We start from the raw sequence: 25,630 nt of genomic DNA, 5'->3' as shown, positions 1-25,630 counted from the left end.
TATAGTTTTCTATATATAGGTCTTTTGTTTCTTTAGGTAGATATATTCCTAAGTATTTTATTCTTTTTGTTGCAATGGTGAATGGAATTGTTTGCTTAATTTCTTTTTCTACTTTCTAATTATTAGTGTATAGGAATGCAAGGGATTTCTGTGTGTTGATTTTATATCCTGGAACTTTACTATATTCATTGACCAGTTCTAGTAATTTTCTGGTGGAGTCTTTAGGGTTTTCTATGTAGAGGATCATGTCATCTGCAAACAGTGAAAGTTTTACTTCTTCATGTCTCATCTGGATTCCTTTTATTTCTTTTTCTGCTCTGATTGCTATAGCCAAAACTTCCAGAACTGTGCTGAATAATAGTGGTGAATGTGGGCACCCTTGTCTTGTTCCTGACTTTAGGGGAAATGCTTTCAATTTTTCACCATTGAGGATAATGTTTGCTGTGGGTTTGTCATATATAGCTTTTATTATGTTGAGGTATGTTCCTTCTATTCCTGCTTTCTGGAGAGTTTTAATCATAAATGGATGTTGAATTTTGTCAAAGGCTTTCTCTGAATCTATTGAGATAATCATATGGCTTTTATTTTTCAATTTATTAATGTGGTGTATTACATTGATTGATTTGCAGATATTGAAGAATCCTTGCATCCCTGGGATAAAGCCCACTTGGTCATGGTGTATGATCTTTTTAATGTATTATTGGATTCTGATTGCTAGAATTTTGCATCTATGTTCATCAGTGATATTGGCCTGTAGTTTTCTTTTTTTGTGGTATCTTTGCCAGGTTTTGATATTAGGGTGATGGTGGCCTCATAGAATGAGTTTGGAACTTTACCTTCCTCTGCAATTTTCTGGAAGAGTTTGAGTAGGACAGGTGTTAGCTCTTCTCTAAATTTTCGGTAGAATTCAGCTGTGAAGCCATCTGGACCTTGGTGTTTGTTTGCTGGAAGAGTTCTGATTACAGTTTCAATTTCTGTGCTTGTGATGGGTCTGTTAAGATTTTCTATTTCTTCCTGGTTCAGTTTTGGAAAGTTGTACTTTTCTAAGAATTTGTCCATTTCTTCCACGTTGTCCATTGTATGGGCATATAATTGCTAATAGTAGTCTCTTATGATCCTTTGTATTTCTGTGTTGTCTGTTGTGATCTCTCCGTTTTCTTTTTAAATTTTATTGATTTGATTTTTCTCTCTTTGTTTCTTGATGAGTCTGGCTAATGGTTTGTCAATTTTATTTATCCTTTCAAAGAACCAGCTTTTGGCTTTGTTGATTTTTGCTATGGTATTTTGTTTCTTTTGCATTTATTTCTGCCCTAATTTTTAAGATTTCTTTCCTTCTACTAACTCTGGGGTTCTCCATTTCTTCCTTTTCTAGTTGCTTTAGGTGTAGAGTTAGGTTATTTATTTGACTTTTTTCTTGTGTCTTGAGGTACGCCTGTATTGCTATGAACCTTCCCCTTAGCACTGCTTTTATGGTGTCCCACAGGTTTTGGGTTGTTGTGTTTTCATTTTCTTTATGCATAATTTGATTTCTTTTTTGATTTCTTCTGTGATTTATTATTCAGCAGCGTGTTGTTCAGCTTCCATATGTCAGAATTTTAAATAGTTTTTCTCTTGTAATTGAGATTTCTATGCATAATTTGATTTCTTTTTTGATTTCTTCTGTGATTTATTATTCAGCAGCGTGTTGTTCAGCTTCCGTATGTCAGAATTTTAAATAGTTTTTCTCTTGTAATTGAGATTTAATCTTACTGCATTGTAGCCAGAAAAGATGCTTGGGATGATTTCAGTGTTTTTTGAATTTACCAAGGCTAGATTTATGGCCCAGGATGTGATCTATCCTGGAGAAGGTTCTGTGTGCACTTGAGGAAAAGGGGAAATTCATTGTTTTGGGGTGAAATGTCCTATAGCAATTAGGTCTAACTGGTCTATTGTATCATTTAAAGTTTGTGTTTCCCTGTTAATTTTCTGTTTATTTGATCTATCCATAGGTGTGAGTGGGGGTATTAAAGTCTCCCAGTATTATTGTGTTATTGTTAATTTCCCCTTTCATACTTGTTACCATTTGCCTTACATATTGTGGTGCACCTATATATCTATAATTGTTGGGTGCATATATATTTATAATTGTTATATCTTCTTCTTGGATTGATCCTTTGATCATTATGTCATGTCTTTCTTTGTCTCTTTTCACAGCCTTTGTTTTAAAGTCTATTTTATTGGATATGAGAATTGCTACTCCTGCTTTCTTTTGGTCTCCTTTTGTGTGAAATATCTGTTTCCAGCCCTTCACTTTCAGTCTGTATGTGTCCCTTGTTTCAAGGTGGGTCTCTTGTAGACAGCATATATAGGGGTCTTGTTTTTGTATCCATTCAGCCAGTCTTTGTCTTTTGGTTGGGGTATTCAACCTATTTACGTTTAAGGTAATTATTGATAAGCATGATCCCGTTGCCATTTACTTTATTGTTTTGGGTTCGGGTTTATACAGCCTTTTTGTTTCCTGTCTAGAGAAGATCCTTTAGCATTTGTTGGAGAGCTGGTTTGGTGGTGCTGAATTCTCTCAGCTTTGGCTTGTCTGTAAAGCTTTTGATTTCTCCTTCATATTTGAATGAGATCCTTGCTGGGTACAGTAATCTGGGCTGTAGGTTATTTTCCTTCATCACTTTAAGTATGTCTTGCCATTCACTCCTGGTCTGAAGACTTTCTATTGAAAGATCAGCTGTTACCCTTATGGGAATCTCCTTGTGTGTTATTTGTTGTCTTTCTCTTGCTGCTTTTAATATTTGTTCTTTGTGTTTGATCTTTGTTAATTTGATTAATATGTGTCTTGGGGTGTTTCGCCTTGGGTTTATCCTGTTTGGGACTCTCTGGGTTTCTTGGACTTGGGTGATTATTTCCTTCCCCATTTTAGGGAAGCTTTCAAGTATTATCTCCTCAAGTATTCTCTGACGGTCTTTCTTTTTGTCTTCTTCTTCTGGGACTCCATATATATTTGGAATATATATTTGTATATTCAAAGCTATGGTTTTTCCATAATATTCATGTACAGATGTGAGACCATAAAGAAGGCTAAGCATTGAAGAATCAATGCTTTTGAACAGTGATGCTGGAGAATACTCTTAATAGTCCCTTGGACAGCAAGGAGATCAAATCAGTCAATCCTCAAGGAAATCAGTCCTGAATATTCATTGGAAGGACTGATGCTGAAGCTGAATCTCCAATACTTTGGCCACCTAATGTGCAGAGCTGACTCATTGGAAAAATCCTTGATGCTGGGAAAGATTGAGGGCAGGAGGAGAAGGGGGTGACAGAGGAGGAGATGGTTGGATGGCATCAGCGACTCAATGGACATGAGTTTGAGCAGTCTTTGGGAGATAGTGCAACACAGGGAAGAGTGGTGTGCTGCAGCCCATGGGGTCTGAAAGAATCGGATACACTGAGGGACTGAACAACAATGGTAAGCAACAGCAATGAACAACCCCCACCTCGATAACATGCAAACTCTTCTTCCCCTCAGTTGATTGTCCATGTCACAAAATCACATCTTTGCACATTGTATATTTCAACACACAATGTAAGAATTCTTTTAAATGTATTAGTCTCTCTTTTCCCTGCTTTATTGAGATCTAATTGATATATGATATTGTATTAGTTTAGGAACCATGACTCTTTTAAATTATATGATAAAGAGCACATGGAATTATAAGTCAAAGTCTCAGTAATATTAGTTTCTAGACTAATTAAAATTTACTAGTCCTAAATCATGTATTAAATAGAAAACAGTATGTGGAGTTACATTCTTCCCTGTAGCCTAAACAGTAAAGAATCTGCCTGCAGTGCAGGAGACCGGGGTTTGATCCCTGGGTCAGGAAGATCCTCTGGAGAGGGAATGGTAATCCACTCCAGTATTCTTGCCTGGAGAATCCCATGGGCAGAGGAGCCTGGTGGGCTACAGTCTGTGGGATTGTGAAGAGTCAGACATGGCTGAACACTAACGCTGCTACTACTATGTGGAGTTACAAACTCCGGTTATAAAAATACAAATTTTTGCACTTGCCCATGTATTTACCTTTTCCAGGATGTTTACTTCTTCCTACAGCTTCTAGTACTGTGTAGTGTTCTTTCACTGCGCTCTGCAGGACTCCCTTGGACACTTTTGCAGACAGGTTAAATGGTCATCAACTCACTCAGCTTTTATCAGAGAATGTCTTAACTTCTTACTCACTATTGAGGGACAGTTTTGCTAGATACAGAATTCTTGGCTGCCTGGCTTTTTCTTTGAGCACTTCACATATATTAGCTGACTGCCATTTGGCCTCCAATGTTTTTGATGAGAAATATGTTTACAAGCTTATGAGAAGCCCTTATATGTGATGTTTCTTTCTGTCTTACTGCCTTCAAGATTCTGTGTTTACCTTTGATTTTTGAAATTTGATTATAATGTGTCTTGGTATGAGTCTCTGAGGTCATTTAACTTGGAGCTTATTGAGCTGCCTGGATATTTATATTCATGTCTTCCATCAAGTTTCAGAAGTTTTCAGTCCTTTTGTTCAAATACTCTCTCTGTCTTCTTCTGGGACAACCATGGTGTGTGGTGGTCCACTTGGCATCTCCGCCTGGCGTCTCCTGTCTCTTAGCCTCTGTTTGCTTTTCTTCAATCTTGTTCTTTCTGTTCCTCATGCAGAAATTGGTAATTCCACTATCCTATCATCTAGCTCAACGATTCTTTTCTCTCAAAGAGTCATTGCTCAAATCCGTCTTGAATCTTTCATTTCAGTTATTCTCCATATTTCTTCTTCAGAGTTTCTTTTTGGTTTCTTTTTAATTTTTCTAGCTCCTTGCTGACATTTTCATTTTGTTTAGACATCATTTTCTTGACTTTCTTCACGTATTCATTTAGGTCTTTGAGAATCTTTAAGATGGCCATTTTAAAGACTTTATCTAATAGACTTGCCATCAAATCTTTTTCAGAAACATTTTCTGTTGATTAATTTTTTCCTTTGAGTTGCCATACTTTCCTGTTTATTGGTATGCTTTGTAATTTTTTGGTTGAAAGGTTGGCAATTGAAAATAATAATGTGGTGACTCTGGAAATCAGATCCCTGTATTACCACTCCAGGGTTTGAAATTTGTTTGTTAGTGTTTGGTTTATTGTTTCGGGTTTTTTTTCTTTTTTATTATTGTAGGCTGCCTCTGTGCCAATGACTATCCTGAAGTATGAGTTACCGTCTTCTCAGGTGTTTTCTGAGCCTGTGCCATTCCTGGACATGCATGTCCACTTTGTAATTTTCCCTAAATACATTGTTGCCTTTGAATGTCTTAGTCTTTGATGGTTCCCGAAAGGGAAACAGGAAGAATAAAGGTAAGGGTTGGGGAAAAGAGGGCTCCAGCCCCTTACGCCACCTCAGCCGGGGGGGAGGGGCTTACAGAACTGGGGGAAGGTAAAGCAGCAGAGGCCACCGTCCTCTTTATAAGCACCTCTACGCTTCCCCAGTGGCTCAGCAGTAAAGAAGCCACCTGCAGGGCAGGAGACACAGGCTTGATCCCTGGGTTGGAAGACCCCCTGGAGGAGGAAATGGCAACCCGCTCCAGTATTCTTGCCTGGGAAATCCCATGCACAGAGATGCCTGATGGGCTACAGCCCATGGGGTTGCAAAGAGTTGGCCAGGACTGAGTACACACACACACTGTGATCGAAAGTAGCAACTGCAGCATAGATCTCTGATATTTGGAAGACTGCATCCTTTTTGCCCAGTTCCTGGCCCCTGTAAGCTATGTGCAAGTTATTCCAGGAACCCATGCCCAGCTGCCCACCATGTGGCTGCAGCTGGGGACTGGTTAGCTTCTGCACCTGACCAAAATTCATCACAGTGTGCCACCAAGTCTTCATCTGGAAGTTGAAGCCTTCAGTAGACTCCAGAGTTCCAAATGGTTACGTTAGACAGATTTCCTTTCCAACTGCCTGCCCTGATGAAGTGTGGCACCTTCAGACCCTCTGCCCGTTTCAGAGGCAAGAGCCCTCCTCAGACCTTGTCATCAACTGCCTTCAGGGCCTTTGGTTGGTGAGCTCCATGACTCTACAGTGGGCATGCAGATCTTTTATCTCCTAGCTTCTCCCGCAGTTGTGCAGAGTCTAGCTCTTCACACTCTCTACTCTGTGTTGCTCACAGTGGTCCAGGACTCCTAAAAGAGCCCTATCTGGCCCAACTATACATTGCATGTCTTTCCTGGAGTGAAACAAGGGTTCGCTCAAAACATGCAACATTTGAAGTCAATGGTAAGCTTTCTTCCAAACTGACTTTCCCAATTTGACTTCCCAGAAGCAATGCTTGAAAGATTCTCTGGATCTACATCCTAAAACTCGGTGTGGCCAGACTTCTTAGTTTTTACCAATGTCAATTTACTAAGTAATTTATTTTGCTCTTGACTTAACCCTTGAGTCATATAGGGGTATTTTTTTTACCCCCTTGTCTGAGACGTCTTCCTCATTTGCAGTGCTATCAGAGGACTTGGCACCATGGCCTTGGTATTCAGCAGTTTATCTGTGCCCAGCAGATGTTGAGCTTTACAGGCCAGCTCTGTGTTTGGTGAGAGCGGGATGGCTAGGCTGTGTCGGCAGACCTTGCTCTCAGGTCTTGAGCCCACCTAGTCCAGCCGCATCCTGGCCACCTTGCTATAGAGACTGCACTTGGGAGCCCACTGCACTCCCCTGGCCTCTGACCAGACCCATCAGGAGCAGGGACAGGGTGGGGCTCTGCCTTGTTACCCTCCCTCTCAGGCTGCTGCCTCACCCTGCAGGCTCCCCTCCATCCCTGCCCCTGCTCCCCGTGACCTCCAGGCAGCTCTTTGTGTTGACTCTGTTGTGAACTAAGGGCCCCAGCCCAGCTCCTCCACCTCTGACTTCATCTTGAGCCCCAAAGTCCTGGCTCCCACAACCTCCCACCCAGCATCCCTTCCTGGACCTCTGATAGGCAGCTCACACCCACATTGCTGAAAGGAGAATTTTTGACCCTCAGTTCAGTTCAGTTCAGTCACTCAGTCATGTCCGACTATTTGTGACCCCATGAATCGCAGCACTCCAGGCCTCCCTGTCCATCACCAACTCCCAGAGTTTACCCAAACTCATGTCCATCGAGTTGGTGATGCCATCCAGCCATCTCATCCTCTGTCGTCCCTTTCTCCTCCTGCCCCCAATCCCTCCCAGCATCAGGGTCTTTTCCAATGAGTCAGCTCTTTGCATGAGGTGGCCAAAGTACTGGAGTTTCAGCTTCAGCATCAACCCCTCCAAAGAAATCCCAGGGCTGATCTCCTTCAGAATGGACTGGTTGGATCTCCTTGCAGTCCAAGGGACTCTCAAGAGTCTTCTCCAACACCACAGTTCAAAAGCATCAATTCTTCAGCGCTCAGCTTTCTTCGCAGTCCAAATCTCACATCCATACATGACTGCTGGGAAAACCATAGCCTTGACTAGACGAAAATTTGTTGGCAAAGTAATGTCTCTGCTTTTCAACATACTATCTAGGTTGGTCATAACTTTTCTTCCAAGGAGTAAGTGTCTTTTAATTTCATGGCTGCAGTCACCATCTACAGTGATTTTGGAGCCCCCCAAAATAGTCTGACACTGTTTCCACTGTTTCCCCATCTATTTCCTGGCACTCAGCAAATGGCACTGCATTCATGCTGTGAGGCAGGAGGCCCAGTGGGAGCAGTCCTCTCTCTGCAGACCCGTGGCCCAACCTCCAGGCTCACTCCTGATCTGAGGGCTTCTCTTCCCTCCACGTCCCCCACCTCCTCCTACACTTCTGCCAGGACCTCTGCGCAGCCCCTGAGGGCCCCTGAGCTTCCCCCGTCCCTCTTGCACAGCCTGCTTTCCAGTGACAGTTTGGAAAACCCCGCCCCACCCAGGTGCCTCCAGGGGCTTCCCGTCGCCCCAGAACAAAGCCTAATGCTCGAGAGTGCTGGCGTTGCCCCGTGTGGCCTGGCTGCTCTGACCCCTCTTCCGCAGGCTCCTCTCTCTTCAGCTGGCCCCGCTGGCCTTCCCACCACCCCTTGTACTTGGAAGATGTGTCTTCCTCAGACCTTTTCTCCTTCTGCTCCTTGTGCCCGGATGTGCCACCCAGACCTGCACACAGCCTGCCTCTGCTAAGACCGTGCCAGGCACTGGGGTGCCCGTCCTTGCCTGGCCCCACGCCCTTCATAGGTGCTGGCTGATTCCTAACTGTGTCATTTGTAGCCTGTCAGGCAGCGGCACCACATGTGGTCACAACGCGTGTGTTTCCATCTCAACACCTGTGTGGCACGCAGTAGGTCTACATGAATAGCTGCCATTCGCATGGGTGGCTCATTGTTGAAAGCCAATCTTCTTTGGTTATTTGTGAATTTTGACAGTTTCATGTGTTTTACTGGTTATTTGCTGTTTACAACCCACTGGAAGTGGCCTCCCACTCTCTACCTTCCATTGAAACCTTTTACTCGAAGTTTCTCCCATTCGTTTTATTTCAATGTTTATTTAGTTGGACTGTGTGATGGTTAATTTTGTGGATTAACTTGACTAGTTCACAGGACCCACATATTTGATCAAACACTAATTGAAAGGATGAAGGTGTTTGAAAAATGTGCTTAACATTTAAATCAGTAGATGTTGAATAAAACAGATTGTTCCACATGGGTGGGCCTCATCTAATCAGTTGGTTCCCCAAGGAAGAAGGAATTATAGCTTTGGACTCAAACTGTAGCACCACCTCTTCCCTTGGTCTCTGGGCAGCTAGTTGCTTAAAATCTCTCTCCCTTATATCTTTATATCAATGTACATGTGTACACTCACCTGTTTGTCTCAGATATTTATTCTCTGAAGAACCCTGACTGATACAGACTTTTTCAGGTCACACACTTCAGCCACTCTGTCTCTCATAGCATTTAACTTTGCTTACTGTGAGTTTCTCTTTATAGATTAAAATTTTCTCTCTCTGTCAGCAGATCTATCAATGTTATTTTTAAAGTTCCTGGCTGTGGTGTCATTCTGAGAAAACGCCTCTTTACCCCAGCAGAACGTAAATAGTCTCCCATCGTTTCCTTTGGTCTGAGTTTTGATTTGCATTGATGCTGCTGGTCCTGACCTTGCTTTTGTCCTGATGGTGAGAGCAGGGGTCCCGATTCTTTGCTCTTCCATCTCCAGGCTCTCTTTTGAGGTCTTGTCCCACCACAAGTCATCCAGAATAAACTCAGCAACATGGGCCTGGCCGTGGGCCAGGAACGGACGTGGGCCCTGGCTGGAGTGTGCAGGTGGGCTCACGCCCAGGTCTGGGGAGGCCTCGGTCCACAAGCCTTGGGGAGCAGGACTGGCTGAGACTGTTCCCCTCAAACACCAAGGGATGGGCGGGCAGTTGAACCCTGTGCAGGTGGCTGAGAAGTGGCTCCCACACCCTGGGACCAGGCTTGTCAGGCCTTGATTTAGGTGAGGGAGGGCGGATGGCTGCTGTTTGCTGCCTTGGCTGGGAACAGACGTTCGTGGCCCTGGAGGAGGGTGTGCAGGCAGGCAGGCTGTAGAGTGAGAGGGTAATGGCCCCATTGCTCACGGCAGAGTGGAGCCTGGGGCCGTGGTAGTGCCGGGAAGGGAAATGCTGGCCAAGCGGAGGCCCCGGGGCACCTGTCTCGTTCAGATAGGCCTCCGGGCAGATGAAAGGGGAAGTCTGCTGGCGAGCGGCTGGTGCGCTTTCCTGTGGTTAGGGGAGCTTGGTGCTCGGAGGGATGTGGGGAGCTTGTGGGTGAAAGCTCACTTCATGCTGTGCTTTGAGGCATTCTGTGAAAGTGTTTGTTGGACAAAAAAGAGCTCAAGTCCAGACCTCTTGGCTCAGACTGGCGCCCGCAGGCTCAGGGGTCACATCTGTGGGCCTTGGGGCCCCACAGCCCTCCCGGCCTCCCAGGGCCTGCAGGTGGGGTTCCAGGGCTTGAGCCCCTGGGAGGGTGGGGCCAGGAGCGTAGGCCTGGGGACCGTGGGGGGTGGCATGAGGCTGCACGGGGGCTCCTGGGGAGCGGCCACTGGGGCCCACGAGCGAGTCTTCCTTGGAGGCTCTGAGACCCTCAGCCCTCTGGCCAGACGTTGCTTCCTCCCTTCACACAGGCCTCAGTGGCTGCAGGCGCTAGAACTGCCAGTCCCACTGTCCAGGCTGGCGCAGGCAGCCCCTAGGGCCCCCAGAGGTGGGGACACATGTGGAAAGTCGGCACCAGGCGTGGATGGCTGTGAGCAGGGTGCGTGGCCAGTGTGGGGCTCCGGATGTGAGATTTTAGCTTTCCTTCTCTTGCGTTGTTAGTTTCTAGTTTGCTGCCTCGGGTCTTCGCTGAAGCCCATGGACTTTCTGCTTGTGCTGCGGGATCAGTTGCTGCCTGGCGTATTGGTTCCCCGACTAGGGGTTGAGCCCATGTTCCCTTTGAAGCAAGGCCGATTCTTAACTGCAGGGCCACCAGGGAAGCCCTATCCCATTTCTGATGTAACAGGAACCCACGGTGGGGTTTGAGCAGGGGTTGCCCGACGAATGTAGGGTTGGAAAGACCCTGCTGGCTGTGGGCTGGGGAGCAGCTTCAGCCCAGCTTTGGAGACAACTTCGAGGTGTCCTTTCGGGCCCACTTGGCAGGTGGTCACTCACTGAGACGGGAAGAGTGGGCGAGGGGGCGGTCTGAGGAGGGCCGTCACTACGGGGACACTCTGGTCGGGCAGGGACATGGTGGCCCTTGGTCTCCGTCTCTCCATGCGTACCTGCTGGCATCTGCCACACATGGTCTCTGCTCACACGGAGTATCACGAGACCCTGTGCTCTTGGGGTTCGCTTTCTGGGATAAAGAGATGACCTACTGGTGTGACGAGTGTGTGACCCATAGAATGTGCAGGAAGGGGGGGAGCAAAGAGCTCAGCATGGAAGGGAGCAGGCAGGGGCAGCAGGACAGGAGGCCGGGCAGGGAGGGGGTACCACAAGGAGCCCAGGACCTGCAGATGAGCTTCTGATAATTGCGAGGCACTTTCTGGCTGTGGACCAGCTGAGGCCTCATCTGAGATCTTGAGACAGGGCTGCTCACTGCCAGAAGGAGAGGGCTACAGAGGGCACAGGGCAGTGGGTGGGTGGTTGACCGGAGGAAGCCTCCGAGGACCCACAGGCATGGCGACTGCCCCCATCAGGGCAGCAGGTCTGCAATGGCGGCAAGTGCGGCTTCCTGGTGGAGGTTACAGGCAGAGGGCAAGGTCTGCGGCTCCCCTGGAACGGGCTGCCACGAGGAAGGGAATCAGTTCCCAGGGTTTGCACCTGAGCCCTTGGAGGACAGGGCCCTTGGCCAGGAGGACACACAGCCTTGCCTGGAGCAATTAATGGCCTTGGGTGGGAAGGGCTGATCTGGAGAGACAGTTGGTGTCTTTATTTTTGTGGCTGCAGCAAATCACTGCAAACATTTGTTCCCTACATGGTGAGGGGACGAGTCTGAAACAGCCTCGCTGGGCCTTGGTGAGCATGGTAATGGCTGCCTGCCCTCCAGAGACCCCAGGGAGGCTCTGCATCGGCCCTTTCGCCCTCAGAGCTGCAACCCAGCTCACGGCCCCTCCTGCACCCTCAGAGTCGGCAGACTTGTGTCCTGCGTCCGCCTCTCAGGCCTTCTGCTCGGCCAGCCCCTGCCTCCTCCTGTGAGGGCCTGGGGATGGCTCCAGGCCAAGGTCCCAGGCCCCTGTCCTGTCTCAGAGGCCAAGCTCAGCCCTGACTTGGAGGCTGCAGGATCAGGACTGGTGTCCTTAGGGCGGGTCGGCCTGCTCTCTAGAACTGTGGTGCTGGGTGTATTGGGAGTGAGATACGTTGCTGACCTCCAGGCCTGACACATGGAGTAAGGTCCGTGACTAGGATGAGAGACGAGCAGGAGCTGCGGACAGGTGCTGCTGGCCATATGCCAGGTGTGGGGGCTGGATGGGGGCCAAGGGGGAAGACCAGTACCAGGGGGAGCCAACCAGTGAGCAGGGGAACCGACCCGTGAGCAGGGGAACCGACCCGTGAGCAGGGAGAATCAGAACCAAGCAGTGAGCAGGGGAACCAGCCCGTGAGCAGGGGAATGAATGGTGTAGAGTCTGGAGCCGACAAGAGGAGTGACACCGTGTCCAGCACTGGGGCTGGCCAGAGACAGGACGCCCTCCTCCTGGTTTGAGAGGGGAGGCCAGACAGGACCCGCCCGAGGCCAGCACCGAGGAAGGGTGTTTGCCACACTGGCCTCCCTGCCTGGGCCCAGGGTCACACCTGCCTGCCGCGGGAACTCTGGACAGCAGCAGGAGGGCCAGGAGTGAGCAGGCGCTGGCCAGTGCCAGCGTCTTCTCCAAGTCCCTTCAGGCAGTGCTTTCCTCCACACTCTGCCCTCCGTGAGGGGCGTGAGGGGTGCCTCCTCCCCGTCTGATGGGGACTCTGTGTGCCCAGCCTCTCCCACTCCCACCGCTTAGGGCCATCTCTGGTGTGTGGGCGTGCACACGCACACCTGAGTGGTGCGGGGGCACATGTGCTTTCGTGTCTCTGAGTGTGAACCCGTGTGCGTGCAGACCTTCGCATGTGTGCCCACAGGCATGTGCCTCGCGTTTGTCTGTGTCTGCACACCCGTGGGTGTGCTTGTGTGCAGGGTGTGGCCCCACCTGTAGGTGCACACGTGTGAGGGCTGCATGCGTGCGCACCCGTGTGCGCAGGTGTGGACACACGCAGCTGGAGTGCCCAGTCCCTTCAGTGCAGCAGGCTTGGCATCCTCCTTCCGAGGCAGCCTCCTGCTGTGTGCCCGACCCTGCCCACCTCTCCTGTGTGCATGGACCTGCCCAGGTGTTTGCCCTTGGCCTCCTGGGTGCTCTCACCTGGAAGGTCTGAGGGCTGGGCCACAGAAATGGGAGGCAGGAGGGAGGACCAGGCTCTTTATGTGGCAGATGGTGGGCGGGGAGGTGGAGGGGCTGCAGCCGAGACCACTGGCTCTGGGGCTGCAGGGCCAGCTGGGGGCCTCCGCTCTGCCCCATGATGCCCTCCTCTTGGGCTGGGGGCTGGGCTCTGTGGTGGACTGAGTGTGGGGCCGCAAGGCCTCTGTGCGCAGGGTGGGGTCCAGCGTGGGCTCCTCTGCCCTCTGGGAGCAGCAGGCCGCGTGGAGGCCGGGTCCTTCCATGCGGAGCCAGCGTCTGCTCTCCGGGGCTACTTCACCTGCAGCAAGAGCCTGCGGGTCAGGAAGGGGCCGGGGCTCCCAGGCCCAGGGCCCCTGGCCGGCCGAGCTGGGGGCCCCACCTCCCCATGGCCCTGGGAAGTGGGTCCTAGCACCTGCCCTACTCCAGGGCTGAGGGAGCGGCTCCCTCAGAAACCCTGGCCCACCCTAGGGGCCCTGGCCCAGGACGTAGGGCCCCGCCTGCCTGGGCCACCTGCCTTGATGAAGGTGACGAAGCCGCCGTAGACCACAGTGACGAGGAAGAGGGCCAGGAAGGTGAGCCAGAGGGGGCTGGCGTCCTCCACATCTGCGCTGTCGTCGCTGCTCTCGTCCTGGCTCCAGGGCGGCCAGGTGGCCAGGCCTGCGGGGGAGCGGGCACTGCTGAGGCCTCGGCCACACCCACTCCAGCACACGGCAGGCTGCTGACCACGACGGGTCTGCCCGAGGGGCACGGCCACAGGCCCCCACACGGCACCACTGGCACTGGGGCCCCATGTGAACAACCTTCTCCCTGCGGGGCACGGACGGGGCACAGAGGGGCCGCAGGGCCCAACGGGGCACAGAGCTGGATGGGGCACACAGCACGGTGGGGTAGACGGCCTGAAGCCGGCCTTCCTGCCAGCATGAGTGCGGGCGGCGGGTAGGCAGCCCCAGTGCCGACGTGGATCCTCAGGTCCCACCCTGCAGGCTGCAGCGACAGCCGCTCGCAGAAGCAGCTGCTGTGTGAGGGTGAAAGGTGAGGCCGGGCTGGTGTTCCAGCAGAAGGAACGGTGTCATGAGGGCTCTGAGTCGGGAGAGTGGACGGGAGCCTTGCGTCCTGCAGTGGGGAGCTGGCGAGGGGCCGCACAGGAGGCCAGGGCAGGCCGAGGCTGGGAACTAGAGGCTTTAAGCCAGGGCCGAGTCTGTGCATCAGAAGTCAGTCTTGCTGGACCCGGGGCTGGGGCAGGACGGGCCGGCCAGCTCAGAACCCTCGTGTGGAGCGGTGCTTCAGTCCAGTGGGAGGGCCCGGGGCAGGGAGGAAGTGCTAAGTCCCGGGACCCATCACCCGGCCCGCACTTCCTAGTCCCTCTTTCCGTGAGCACTCATTCCCTGGGGGTCCGCCTTGAGCCCGACCAGAGCTGCGGGAGGTGGGGTCTGCAGGGCTGCCGTCCAGGAGCCACTGGTCCCGGCACAGGAAGTAAGCGTGGAAGCTTGCTCGCCCTCTGTGGAATCTAGTGGTGGAAGAGCAGTGTGTCTTGGTCTCTGTCTGCCTCAGTTTTCCGCTAATGAGGTCATATTGTGTTCTACAAAGGTATGGATCCATGATTCATTGGAAAATTTTTCAAAGGCAGCAGCCCTTTGCCATGGAGAACCTGAAGGAACCTGTTCTAGACACATGGAATGCAGGGGTGAGTGGTCTGGGGGTCGGTGAGGTGGCTAAATGCGATGACAGGACCCCCTGGATGCCCCATGGCCCAGCTATGGAGGTCAGGGAGGCCTTCTCAGACACATGGGATGAGAAGGCGGGAAAGAGTTCGGGTTGGATAAGCCACATTGGGAAGAACTGCAGGAGGGCAAGGCCGCGCCCCTTCGCCCGTCTCTGCTGGGGCAGGACGTGCCAGCGGGCAACCCTTTGGGAAGAGCCCATGAAACCGCGGGGCAGGACGCTTTTCTCAAGGCAACAGGAGCCACTCACAGAGCTTAAGCCGAGAGCACAATCGCAATTGTTTTCAGCTCCGAGATCGGGGTCACCCATGGTCTAGCTCTATTTGGCATTTTCATTCTGACTGCAGGTGAAGGTTTTCTGCTTCTTTGCACGCCGAGGGTATTTTGATTGCACGCTGGACACGGTGCACAGACATAAAGTGAGCGTGAAGTCGATGACGCATGTATACTTTCCGAGGAGTGAGCGCACACTCTCCTCTGTTGGGCAGGGAGGTTGAGGAGCTGTGCTTTCACCAGGAGTTGAGTTGGGCTGGGTGGTGGGTTCCTTGGCTACTGGCTCCCGGCGTGGGAGTGGGGTGAGGCTCCTCCTCCTGGTGGGAATGGCTCTGAGCCTGGGCCTCTCCGGCTGTGGCCCCACCTGCTCTCAGGGGCTGCTTGCAGCAGAATCCCTGGGTGGAGGGTCAGTGGGCCCAGGGGATTTTTCAGGGGCTTGCCTGTACCCACATCCTGGGCCAGCCTGTGTGGGAACTAAACCCTGGCTGGTTCCTTCACGTCCCTCTTGTCTCACGGATGTCCAGGCCTCTGTCCACCTGTGTTGAGGATGAGGATAACTGCCAGCAGCCTCTTCTGACCTAGGAATTTGGGCCAGTTGGACACTGAGTCCTCGGCTCGTTTGAGACTTTAAATGAACATGATTTTTATGGTTTATTTGGCATTGACCTTTTGTTACCACATGAGTGGCTGACCTACAAGCTTCTACATCCTAAGTGGAAGCAGAACTGTGATGGGTGTTTGAAGGTCACCTTGGCAGCTGAAAGGAGGGTGGGCTGAAGGGGACAGCCCTGGGCAGGAGGACTGGGATGGGGTCTTTGGACAGAAGGTGCCGATTCGAGGGGCACAGGACTTAGGCGGGTAGCTTGGCTTCTGTGATGACAGAGGGCAGAGGGCCCTGGCCACAGTCTGGGGGGCCGGGGTGACGCAGGTTTTCGGGAGACGGGGCCAGTGGTTGAGGAGCCTGGGGCCCCAGAGCAGGAGCAGGAAGCAGAGGCCAGGGGCCCCAGGGGGAGCCTTCCAGCTGCTACTTTGTGAAAATGACCACCGCAGCTGCAGGCCTGGGCCAAGCTGCTAGTGGCCTCCTTTGAGAAGAGGGCAGTGGTGGTGGGCTGGGCCTGGAACCGAGACGGAGGGGTAGCCTTCAGATGCAGGTGGACGGGGCGGGATGGGGAGGGCATGGGAGTCCTTCAAGGAAAGCAGCAGGCCCCTCAGGCAGCATTGCTAGAGCTGGAGGGTAGCTGGCCCAGCGAGGAGGAGCTGCCGTCCCGGCTGTGGAGACCCGGCTGCCTTACAGGGAGCGGCTCTGGCCATCCTCCTCTGGTCTGGAGGAGGGACCACCAAGGAAGGCCCGGCGGCTGGTCAGCTCTGGGGCCGGGGCTGGTGCTGGTTGTGGCCCCTGGAGTGGGGCTTTCCCTCCACCCCTCCACGGGCCCTGGGGTCTGGCCAGGCCTCCCACAGCCTCTGCCACTCGCCCTGTATAGAGCATGGCCCTGGCTGCTGGACATAGCTTTGGTCCCCACAGGAAAGTGGGAGGTTTGGGTCAAGCCTCTGGGGGAGGCCGGTGCAGAGTGTCCTGTGACTCGAGGTCGTGCGGTGCCCAGGCTCTGTCAGGCGGCCGGTCCGGGGTGGGGGTGGGTTGGGTCTACAGGAGGAGGCCCTACGGGGTGTGTGGGGTGGGGGAGTGGGTGGGGGGGCCTGCTGTGGGGTGCGTGGTGGGGGGGGGCATGCTCTGGTGGCCCCCCGGGCACCCTGCGTGGCCTTCAGGGTGCAGCCTGCCAAGCCCATCTCTCTCGAGGTGTCAGGGCCTGGCTGTGGTCTGCACGTCTGCCCCACTCGGCGTGGGGCCCACAGCAGCTCAGGCCTGCAGGCTAGGTCCCGGACCCTGGGCAAGCCTAGCCTTTCTCTCCCAGTGCCCACTGCCTCTGGGCCCCATCGGACACCTTCCCTGCCAGCCCCCGCACTGGGCGGCCTGGACGCCTGCCGGCCCGTGAGTCCTGCCACCTCCCTGACCGGTGTGTCCACCGCAGTCTTGCGGGGCTGGGCTGCATGCTGCGGTGTCGGGGGAGGACACCTCAGAGGGGAGGGAGAGCTCCGGGCCCCTAGACCCCCTCCTCTGTGGCACCTGGCCCTGTGTTCCTCCAGGAGGCCTATGGTCAGGGGCTGCTGTGGGTGTGTGCGAACCAGACCCCTCTGGGAGCCCAAGTCCAGCCCCCAGGCCTGGGCATACCTGGCCTCCCGGGTGCTGACTGGGCTCCTCGAAGGCTGGGGGGCTTGGGAGCTGGGGAGCCTCAGACGCCCCCAGAGGGCAGCTGTTGAGGGTGGCCGCTCTCACCCCCAGCCCAGGGCAGGCCCCTGCTTTGTGCCCTGTGGCGGGCACATCTTGGTGGGAAATGGCTGCTTGGGTTGTGGGGGGTGGGCAACATCTCTCGCCCTTCCTGGACCAGCATGCAGCGTGTGGACATGTGTCCGGGGCCAGCAGGGCAGCTGTTGGGCTTCCAGAGCCCTGGGGCCCCCGACACGGAGCGGCCGAGTCCTTGCTGCCCGGCACCTCTGGGGCTGCCCCTCCACTTCCTGCCCTGTGTCCCGGCCGCTCAGATGGAGCCCTGGGCCCATGTGACTCACCACCAGTGTCCAGGCTGCAGCTGCCATTGAGGAGCGTCCGGGAGGCCTCGTGGCTGACCACACAGGTGTAGGTGGACCCCACATGGTCCAGGGGGCTGGAGACATGCAGGACACTCCAGGTGTGGAATGAGGCGTGCCCAGCCTGGGCTGTGGTGTGCGCTGTGGCAAACTGGGAAGGCTCCACTTCTTGCTGGTCCTCCAGCCATGTGAGGAGGATGTCCACAGGTGAGAAGCCGGACACCTCGCACAGGAGCCAGGCAGGGGAGAAGGGGCCAGACGTGGTCAGAGTGCGGAGGGTCAGATTGCCGGGCACTGAGGCAGCTGTGGGGAGAAGCCGTGGTATGCTCGTGAGTTGGAGCTCCAGGGGGTGGGTCCCCGGGGGAAGGAGGTGGCCGGGGTGCTGCGGGGCCCGCGGCTGCCCTCACCATGCTCTCTCTGTGCCGTCAGGGTCACTGGTGACCACAGGCCAGGGCCGCTCAGCGTGCAGGTGATGTTGGAGCCTGAGGCCCACAGCGACCTGGGCAGGGCCAGGCGGCTGCTCTGGCTCCAGGAGCCGTTCATGTGCCAGGTGGGTCTCTCCTCCACGGCCCCGGCATGGGGCTGCCCGTTCACCTCCCAGGAGAAGCGGGCATCCTGCAGGGCCTCCCCCATGGCCAGGCAGGTAAACTCTGCCTTGTCCGAGAGCCAGAGGCCCTGCGGGGGCGGGGGCAGCAGGCGGACGCTGGGGGCCTGGGTGTGGTTCTGACACTCTGTGGGGAGGCAAGGAGAGGTGTGGTCTTGGCTGGGGGGCAGGGGGGTTGAGGGCTGGCCAGGGGCACCCGCCCAGCCCCAGGCCCGCCCTCTCCCGATGGACCCCCGGACTCTGTTGCTTCCAGCAGTGCAGAGGGCAGGGGTCCGCCCACCACTGGGCTGGGGTCTCTCTTGCAAGCAGGCTGTTTCCGGTGCCCTTGAAAGCACTCTGCCCTTCTCCCCCTCTGTCCCAAGGGACTGACCTCTGCAGGGGTCCTTTGGACACGCTAGTGTCCGGGCTTCTGTCTGGCTGTGGCTGGTGGCCGGCACTGTGAAGAGTGGGGGGAGTCAGGGTCTCCTCCAGGTGCCACAGACAGCCGGGGCTGAGGCCTCCCAACATCCTCAGCCCTAGGGGTGGCCATCGTCTGGGGGTCGCCTCTGTCAGCGTCTGCGGCTCTGCTCTGGTCCTGGTGGGACCCTGGCTGCCCGCTTGCTGGTTGCGAGTATCTACGCTAAGTGCCTGGGGGCCACCCTCGTGACCATCGGCAGCACAGCTTATGGCAAGAAGGACTCGTGAGCCACTGGCCATGGGTCTCTGACAGCCAGGGGTCAGCAACTTTTTCTATAAAGGCCCAGAGAGCAGATGTTTGAAGCCGTGCTGCGACCACACAGGGCTTCTGTCTGTCCCTCCTCCTGGTTCATCCCTCTAAGCTGGACAGGCCAGCCCCAGCTGCAGAGCTGGACAGGTAGCCCCGGCTGCAGGGATCTGGCTTCACGATGCATCTGGCCTCCAGGCTGTGCTCAAGCTGCACTGTGTCTGGGTCAGGAGCCACGCCCTGAGGGGAGGGCTGGGCTCATGTGGTCAGCAGGCCCTGGGCCCCAGGAGGGTCACTCCCCATGGGAGGGCAGTCTAGCCCCGGAGCAGGAGGGCTCAGCCTGTGCTCATGGAGCTCGGCCCCCTTCCTCAAGGCTGCTGGGTGGGTGGCTTGGCTGCAGCAGTCTGGTCAGGGCTGAAGGCTGATGCTCGGGGAGGGCTGGGCTGTGCACAGTGCCCCCCGACCCCGAGGTGACCCTCTAATCTGCAGGGCCCACCTCTCTCCTGACTTGCCCCGCCCTGTGTGCCTGACCAGGTCAGCCCACACCCAGGGGTCGTGCACATCGGTGGCAGATTCTGCCCTAGACTGTGGGCATCATGGCCCGCAGGCTGGGTTGGGGGCCGCCCAGGGAGACATCACAGCCATGGTGGCCTCTTGGAGGGTCGCCAGCAGCCCAGGGGCCAGTGAGGGAATGGCCCAGCTCCCTCCAGCGGCTCCTGCTCTGGGCCAGGGGTGCATCCAGGGTGAGGGGTGACTCTGGGCCCCAGCTGGGCACCCGGCACTCAGAGAAGCTGGAGCCAGGTGCAGGTGGGGGTAGGGCAGCCTGGCAGGCGGCACTGCTTCTGTGAGGGTCTCAGCTTCACACTCAGTTCCATGCATGGGCTGGACCAGGGGAGTCCCGAGCTGGCCTGTGGGCCTCCCTCTCACCGTGCTCCTCCCAGTGTGATCTGGGCGCCTCACCCATCCATGAGGGGCTGAGGGCCACACAGAGGCCTAGGCGGCATCTGCCAGTGCCTAGCCCAGGCCTGGCCCGCAGTCGGTGCCCCTGAGTTCACTGCCCCACCTTCCTGGCTCAAGGCGTGACTTAAAGACTCGACGGGGAAGTCATGGAGGGCTGCCTGAAGATGGCAGTGGAGGGGCGGGCTGACAGGTATGCATGGATGTGCGTGGGCTGTGCACGGATGGGGCTGCTCACCTGGGCTGCTCTGAGTGGTGACGGCTTTGCTGGAGCCCTCTGACCTGGATTTCAGAGACGGTGCTAGCGTGGTCGGGGTCAGAATTGATGCAGAAACTAGAGGAGCAGGGGGCAGGTGAGGTCAGAGTGCACTGTGCCCTGGGGGGGTGCTGCAAGGCAGACAGGAGGGGTGGGCTGGGCTCCCCTGGCCCTGCCCGGCCTCGGCCATGGGCGGAGCCTAGCTCACCTCTGGGGACCACCCTTGTGGTCTTGACGGGCTTTCCTCCCTTGGGGTGCTGGACTTCACACACCAGGTAGCCGTCCGTCCCTTGAAAGGCGCTTGAGGAATGCAGGGCCACCTGAGAGGAGGCCGACCACAAGCCGTCCCTCAGGACTTCGGGGAAGGTCCAGAATTTCTCGCTGCTGACTGTGCTGTTGTTGAACTTCCAGGAGAAGCTGACAGAATTGGGCACGAAGTCCCGGGCCAGGCAGCCCAGGGCCACCGTGTTCTCATCAGACGGGGAGCTCACACAGGACACCAGGGGGAAGACTTTCGGGTGAGATTCACTTTCTGGGGACCCGAGAGAGGACACAAGAGAAGCGGGGGTGAGAGGCGTCTTGCTGGTCGGGGGTGTGGGCAGCTCCACCTTCTCTCTGGGACAGTGGAGCAGAGGGCACACTCAGCCCTGCCAGCCCACCCTCACTACCTGTGGCTCAGCCACTTGGGGTCTGGCCCGGGGGTCTGTGGCCATTGGTGAGACCAGTGCACACTCAGCCCTGTCAGTCCTCAGCACAACTAGGTCACTGAGGTCAGCCCAGTGTTGGCCAGGACAGCCTAGCACGGCCAGCTCAGTCCAGCTAGACCCACCATGCTCAGCAGAGGTTAAGCAAGCCCAAAGCACCTCATCAGCTTGCCCAAGTCAAGCCCAGGCAGTGCCTTTCTGCCGGACCTGTCTCAGCCCACCATGGACAATCCAATTCAGCCAAGCACAGCCCAGCTCAAACCACCTCAGCCCAGTTCAGCTCAGCCCTGATCAACCCAACTCAGCTTAGCTTAACCTAGTTCAGACCAGCTCAGCTCAGCTCAACCCAGCTCAGCCCAGCCCAGCCTGGCTCAACCTGGCTCAGCCCAGTTCAACTCGGCCCTGATCAACCTAACTCAGCTCAGCTTAACCCAGCTCAGCCCAGCTCAGCTCAGCTCAGCCCAGCTCACCCGGTTGGCCCAGCCCAGCTCAGCCCAGCTCAAGTCTGCTGTGGGCAGCCCAGGGCTGCCCTCACAGACGTGAAAGCCCAGTGGTTCTGACACAAAAGGGTAGGATCCCGGACCCGTGGCTTCGGCTATAGCCCCTGGTCTGCGGACGATGACCAGCTGGGCTCGCCTCTCCCAGCCTCTTCCCGCTTCTCCTCCTGGGAGCCTTCTTGCCCCTTCCCCTGGGTGCCCGGTGCCTCCATCTCCACATCAGGCCCAGCCGGCCCTTCTCCCAGCCGTCAGTCACCGCCACCCTCCACTCTGGGTGAAAAGCTTGCTGGCGACTTAACTTCCCTAGTGCATCTCATAGGCCGAGCCACGCTTGCCTCCCTCAAACAGAGGCCCTGTCTCTGCTGAGCAGGCAGCGCGGCTTCTCTGGGAGAGGAGAGCCTGGGCACACGTCCCTGGGGCCTGGCTGTCTGGGTACGTGCTGTGGGCCTGAGTTCCTGCCCTGAGTCTAAAAGAGTCCTGGTGACTAACTGCTCTCTGGCAAATGTCCTCATTAAAAACCACGGGAAATGCCTCTTATCTGAGCCTGCTCCCAATTCTGTCTTTATTACAAAGTTCTGCTGAGAAAGAGGATACTCTCTAGCACACAGCGACCATCTGAACCCCAAACTTCACTGAACACCTAAGTGTGGACGCGGGAAGTGGTCCCTGTGGATGTGAAGCACCTGAGCCATTGGACAGCAGGGAAACAGTCTCCTAGAAACAGTCTTTAAGGAAAGTCAACCTGAGAGGGCTAGGCAGTGGTCACTTGAGGAATTCAGACAAATAGACCTCACGTGTCACAGAGTAGGGGTTGAAGACTGATTCCCCTTGATGTAAAAACAAACCCATCTCATACAGAAGGTCCCTGACTCATGACTCAGTGTTTACTCTGACTTTATGATGCTGTGAAAGCAATGCACGCTCAGGAGAAACCGCACTTCGAATCTCCGACTTCGATCTTTCCCACCTGGTGATATGCAGTCTGTCCTCTGCTGTGGAAGCTGGGCAGTGCGGTGGCTGCAGCCAAGACCTCCAGTGCTCAGGAGGGTGAGCAACTCACACTCACAGCCACCCTGGACCCTGACAACCGCTCTGTTTGTTTTTTTCTTTGTGTTCAGTATTCAGTAAATTACACCAGACGATCTGCACTTTCCATTAATAGCATAGGCTTGAGAACTTCCAGATGTACAAGCTGGATTTAGAAAAGGCAGAGGAACCAGAGATCAAATTGCCAACATCCACTGGATCATAGAAAAAAAAATGCAAAAGAAGTCCAGAAAAACATCGACTTCTGCTTCACTGACTATGTAAAAACCATTGTGTGAATCACAACAAACTGTGGAAAACTCTTAAAGAGATGGGAATGACAGCCCACCTTACCTGCCTCCTGAGAAACCTGGATGCGGGTCAAAAAGCAGCTGTTAGAGCTGGCCATGGAGCAATGAACTGGCGCAGAACCAGGAAAGGAGTGTGTCTAGGTTGTATATTGTCACCCTGCACATTTAACTTATGTGCCGAGTACATCATATGAAATTCCCAGCTGGATGAGTCACAAACTGGAATCTAGATTGCCAGGAGAAATATTGACAATTCAGATACGCAGATGATACCACTCTAAATGCAGAATGCAAAGAGGAACTAAAGAGCCTCTTGATGAAGGTGAAAGAAGAGAGTGAAAAAGCTGGCTTAAAACTCATCAGTCAAAAATCTAAGACCATGGCATCCGGTCCCATCACTTCAGGGTAAATAGATGGGGAAAAAATGGAAACAGTGTCAGACTTTATTTTCTTATTCTCCAAAATCACTGCTGACTGTGACTGCAGCCATGAAATTAAAAGACGCTTGCTCCTTGGAAGGAAAGCTATGACCAACCTAGACAGCATATTAAAAAGCAGAAGCATTACTTTGATGACAAATTCTGTCTAGTCAAAGCTATGGTTTTTCCAGTGGTCATGTATGGTTGTGACAGATAGACCATAAAGAAGGCTGAGTGCTGAGAAATCAATGCTTTTGAACTGTGGTGTTGGAGAAGACTCTTGAGAGTCCCTTGGACTGCAAGGAGACCCAACCAGTCAATACCTAAAGGAAATCAGTCCTGAATATTCATTGGAAGGACTGATGCTGAAGCTCCAATATTTTGGCTGCCTGATGTGAAGAGCTGACTCATTTGAAAGAATCAGATGCTGAGAAAGTTTGAGGTCAGGAGGCAAAGGGGATGACAGAGGATGAGATGGTTGGATGGCATCACCGGCTCAATGGACATGAGTTTGAACATGCTCTGGGAGTTGGTGATGGACAGGAAAACCTCGTGTGCTATAGTCCATGGGGTCATAAAAATGTGGACATGACTGAGCAATGGAGCAATGACAAGGCTTGAGTTAGATGATTTTACCCAAGTGTCAGTTAATGTAAGTGTTCTGAGCCTTTTAAGGCAGGTAAAGATAAGCCCTGGTGTTTGGCCTGTGAAGCACATTAAATGGAATTTCAAACTACTTTCAACTTACATTGGGCCTATCAAGAAGTAACCAGATGTTAAGTTGAGGGGGTTTGTGCAGACGTCCTGGGCAGCAAGTCTGCCTGCACCGGCTCCTGCCGCTCACAGCTCGGCACCTGGTCCCTGGCATGTCCCGTGGGCTCTCTGACCTGGGCGGATTCCTCCGAATCCCTTCGCTGTGCTAACTTGTGACCTGCCCACTGGCCTGGCGGCAGAAGCCAGGCCCGTGCATCCCCAGCTGCGGGCAGTCCCAGGAGACCCCCCAGCCTCGGCGAGCCTGGGGACTCAGAGCAGAGACTGTCCCTCCAGACGGTCCCGGGCCCTGCTGACTCCCACCCCACTGGGCACCCTCTCAGACCCCCAGCTAGTAGTGTGACCAGAGTAACTCACGGCGAATGCCCACGCTTCACCCCAAGGCTGTCCTGGGATGGGTGCCCGAAAGGCAGCCCTGAACATCCTGCAGCAAAGGTGCCGCACTGAGAAAGCTGCTTCATCGCCAGGAGGGAGCCGGCCAGCTGCGACTGTGAGCACACCCACCGTGCGCGCAGTGTGTGCACGGCCTCAGCTCAACCACCTTGAAGGAGTGACTCATCAAAGAGTGCAGCAATGCACTGATACAATGCGCCTGAGACAGATAAACTTCTTAAACATCGACTTTGAAAATGAATATAAGTGAGCAGTTGATAGGCTCTGAGTGAAATACATTCAAACAGGCGCTGCGAACTGCCAGGAGCAGGAGCGCACTCCCCGCGGAGCCCCAGGAGCCAGCCCTGCTGACGCCTGGTCCACGGGTCCTGCATCTCACTGGGAGACAGCCAGCTCCTGTGGTCCACACCTGGCCTGTGCTTCTTGGTGGTCACGGCCCTCAGACAATCCTACGGGTCCTGGCCTGAGCCCCTCAGCCTGCGTGAGAGCTACCCCCACCCCCCCGCTGGAGGCGCCCTGCGTGCCGTGGAGCCCCTCACCCAACGTTCCCCTGTCTGGTGGGTTGGGCCACAAAATGCCGGGAGCCAGCATGAGGAATCCCACCCGTGACAAGGTCATGCGGCAGAGGCCTTGATGGGCAAGGCGAATCAGGCCTCAGGGTTTCCCCCTGGTATTTCCTGAGCATGTACCCCCCAAAATAAGAATCTGCCTGCCTTATTGTACTTTTCTACTTTTCTGACACTCTCTGGAAAAAGTTAATTCAGGGCTTCAGTCTCCTGCAAAAGAATGTCTCGGCTTAAAACCCCCTCTGATAACTCTCTAGCTTGCCTAACAGGTTCCCCCGGACCTCTTATAGCTTGAGAATTGCTTACAGCCCCCAACTGTGAGAGGCACAAAGCTTAAAGCATCTTAAAGACACAGAGCCTTTTCTAAAGAGCTAAAGATCATATTGGTGACGGATTTCACTGTTGACTCAATGATTGCTGCCAGGCCTCCATAATCTTTATCTTTTAGGCACCTGGGAGGATGTTAATCAATGTAATCGGGATATGGAAAAAGGTATATAGTAGTTTTGATGTTAGCAACACTAGACTTTAGAGTCGATTACTCTTCTTTTGTTGTGAATCACTGTTCTCCTTTCACTTGTTATAAACTGCTGTACCTTTGCTATGTAAGAATGTAACTCTATTTGGTGCTTTCTGAGAGTGGCACCAGACTTTGAGAAGAACAACACAAATAAGTCTTCTGGTTGACAAACCTTTATCAGAAAAAAGGCTGTAAAATGTTAATTGGCCCTTTTGACCGGAAGATGATGTAAATCACCTAAGGCTTGTGTATACCACTAGGTATGCAGAGAGAAAAGCCCGGTTTTGATAAGAGTCTGGGCTGCTAACACTGCATAACTTTGTGTTACCCATTGATCTCTATGTACAATCAAAAAGGTATAAAAGGCCTTCCTAGACAAT

At 54.0% G+C, this 25,630-nt stretch overlaps 2 gene segments (V, D, J or C); both read right to left on the bottom strand.

Annotated features, from left to right (window-relative positions):
• LOC102168903 overlaps positions 1-24,147 on the bottom strand; it is a 54,021-nt gene extending 29,874 nt beyond the window's left edge. Inside the window, exon 1 of the C gene segment in view lies at positions 24,129-24,147.
• The window catches only part of LOC102185461, a 133,371-nt gene that overhangs the window by 95,612 nt on the left and 12,129 nt on the right, over positions 1-25,630 (bottom strand).

Source organism: Capra hircus, chromosome 21 (genome assembly GCF_001704415.2).
Source record: "Capra hircus breed San Clemente chromosome 21, ASM170441v1, whole genome shotgun sequence".
Lineage (NCBI taxonomy): Eukaryota > Metazoa > Chordata > Mammalia > Artiodactyla > Bovidae > Capra > Capra hircus.
This window is presented reverse-complemented; position numbering and strand designations above follow the sequence as displayed.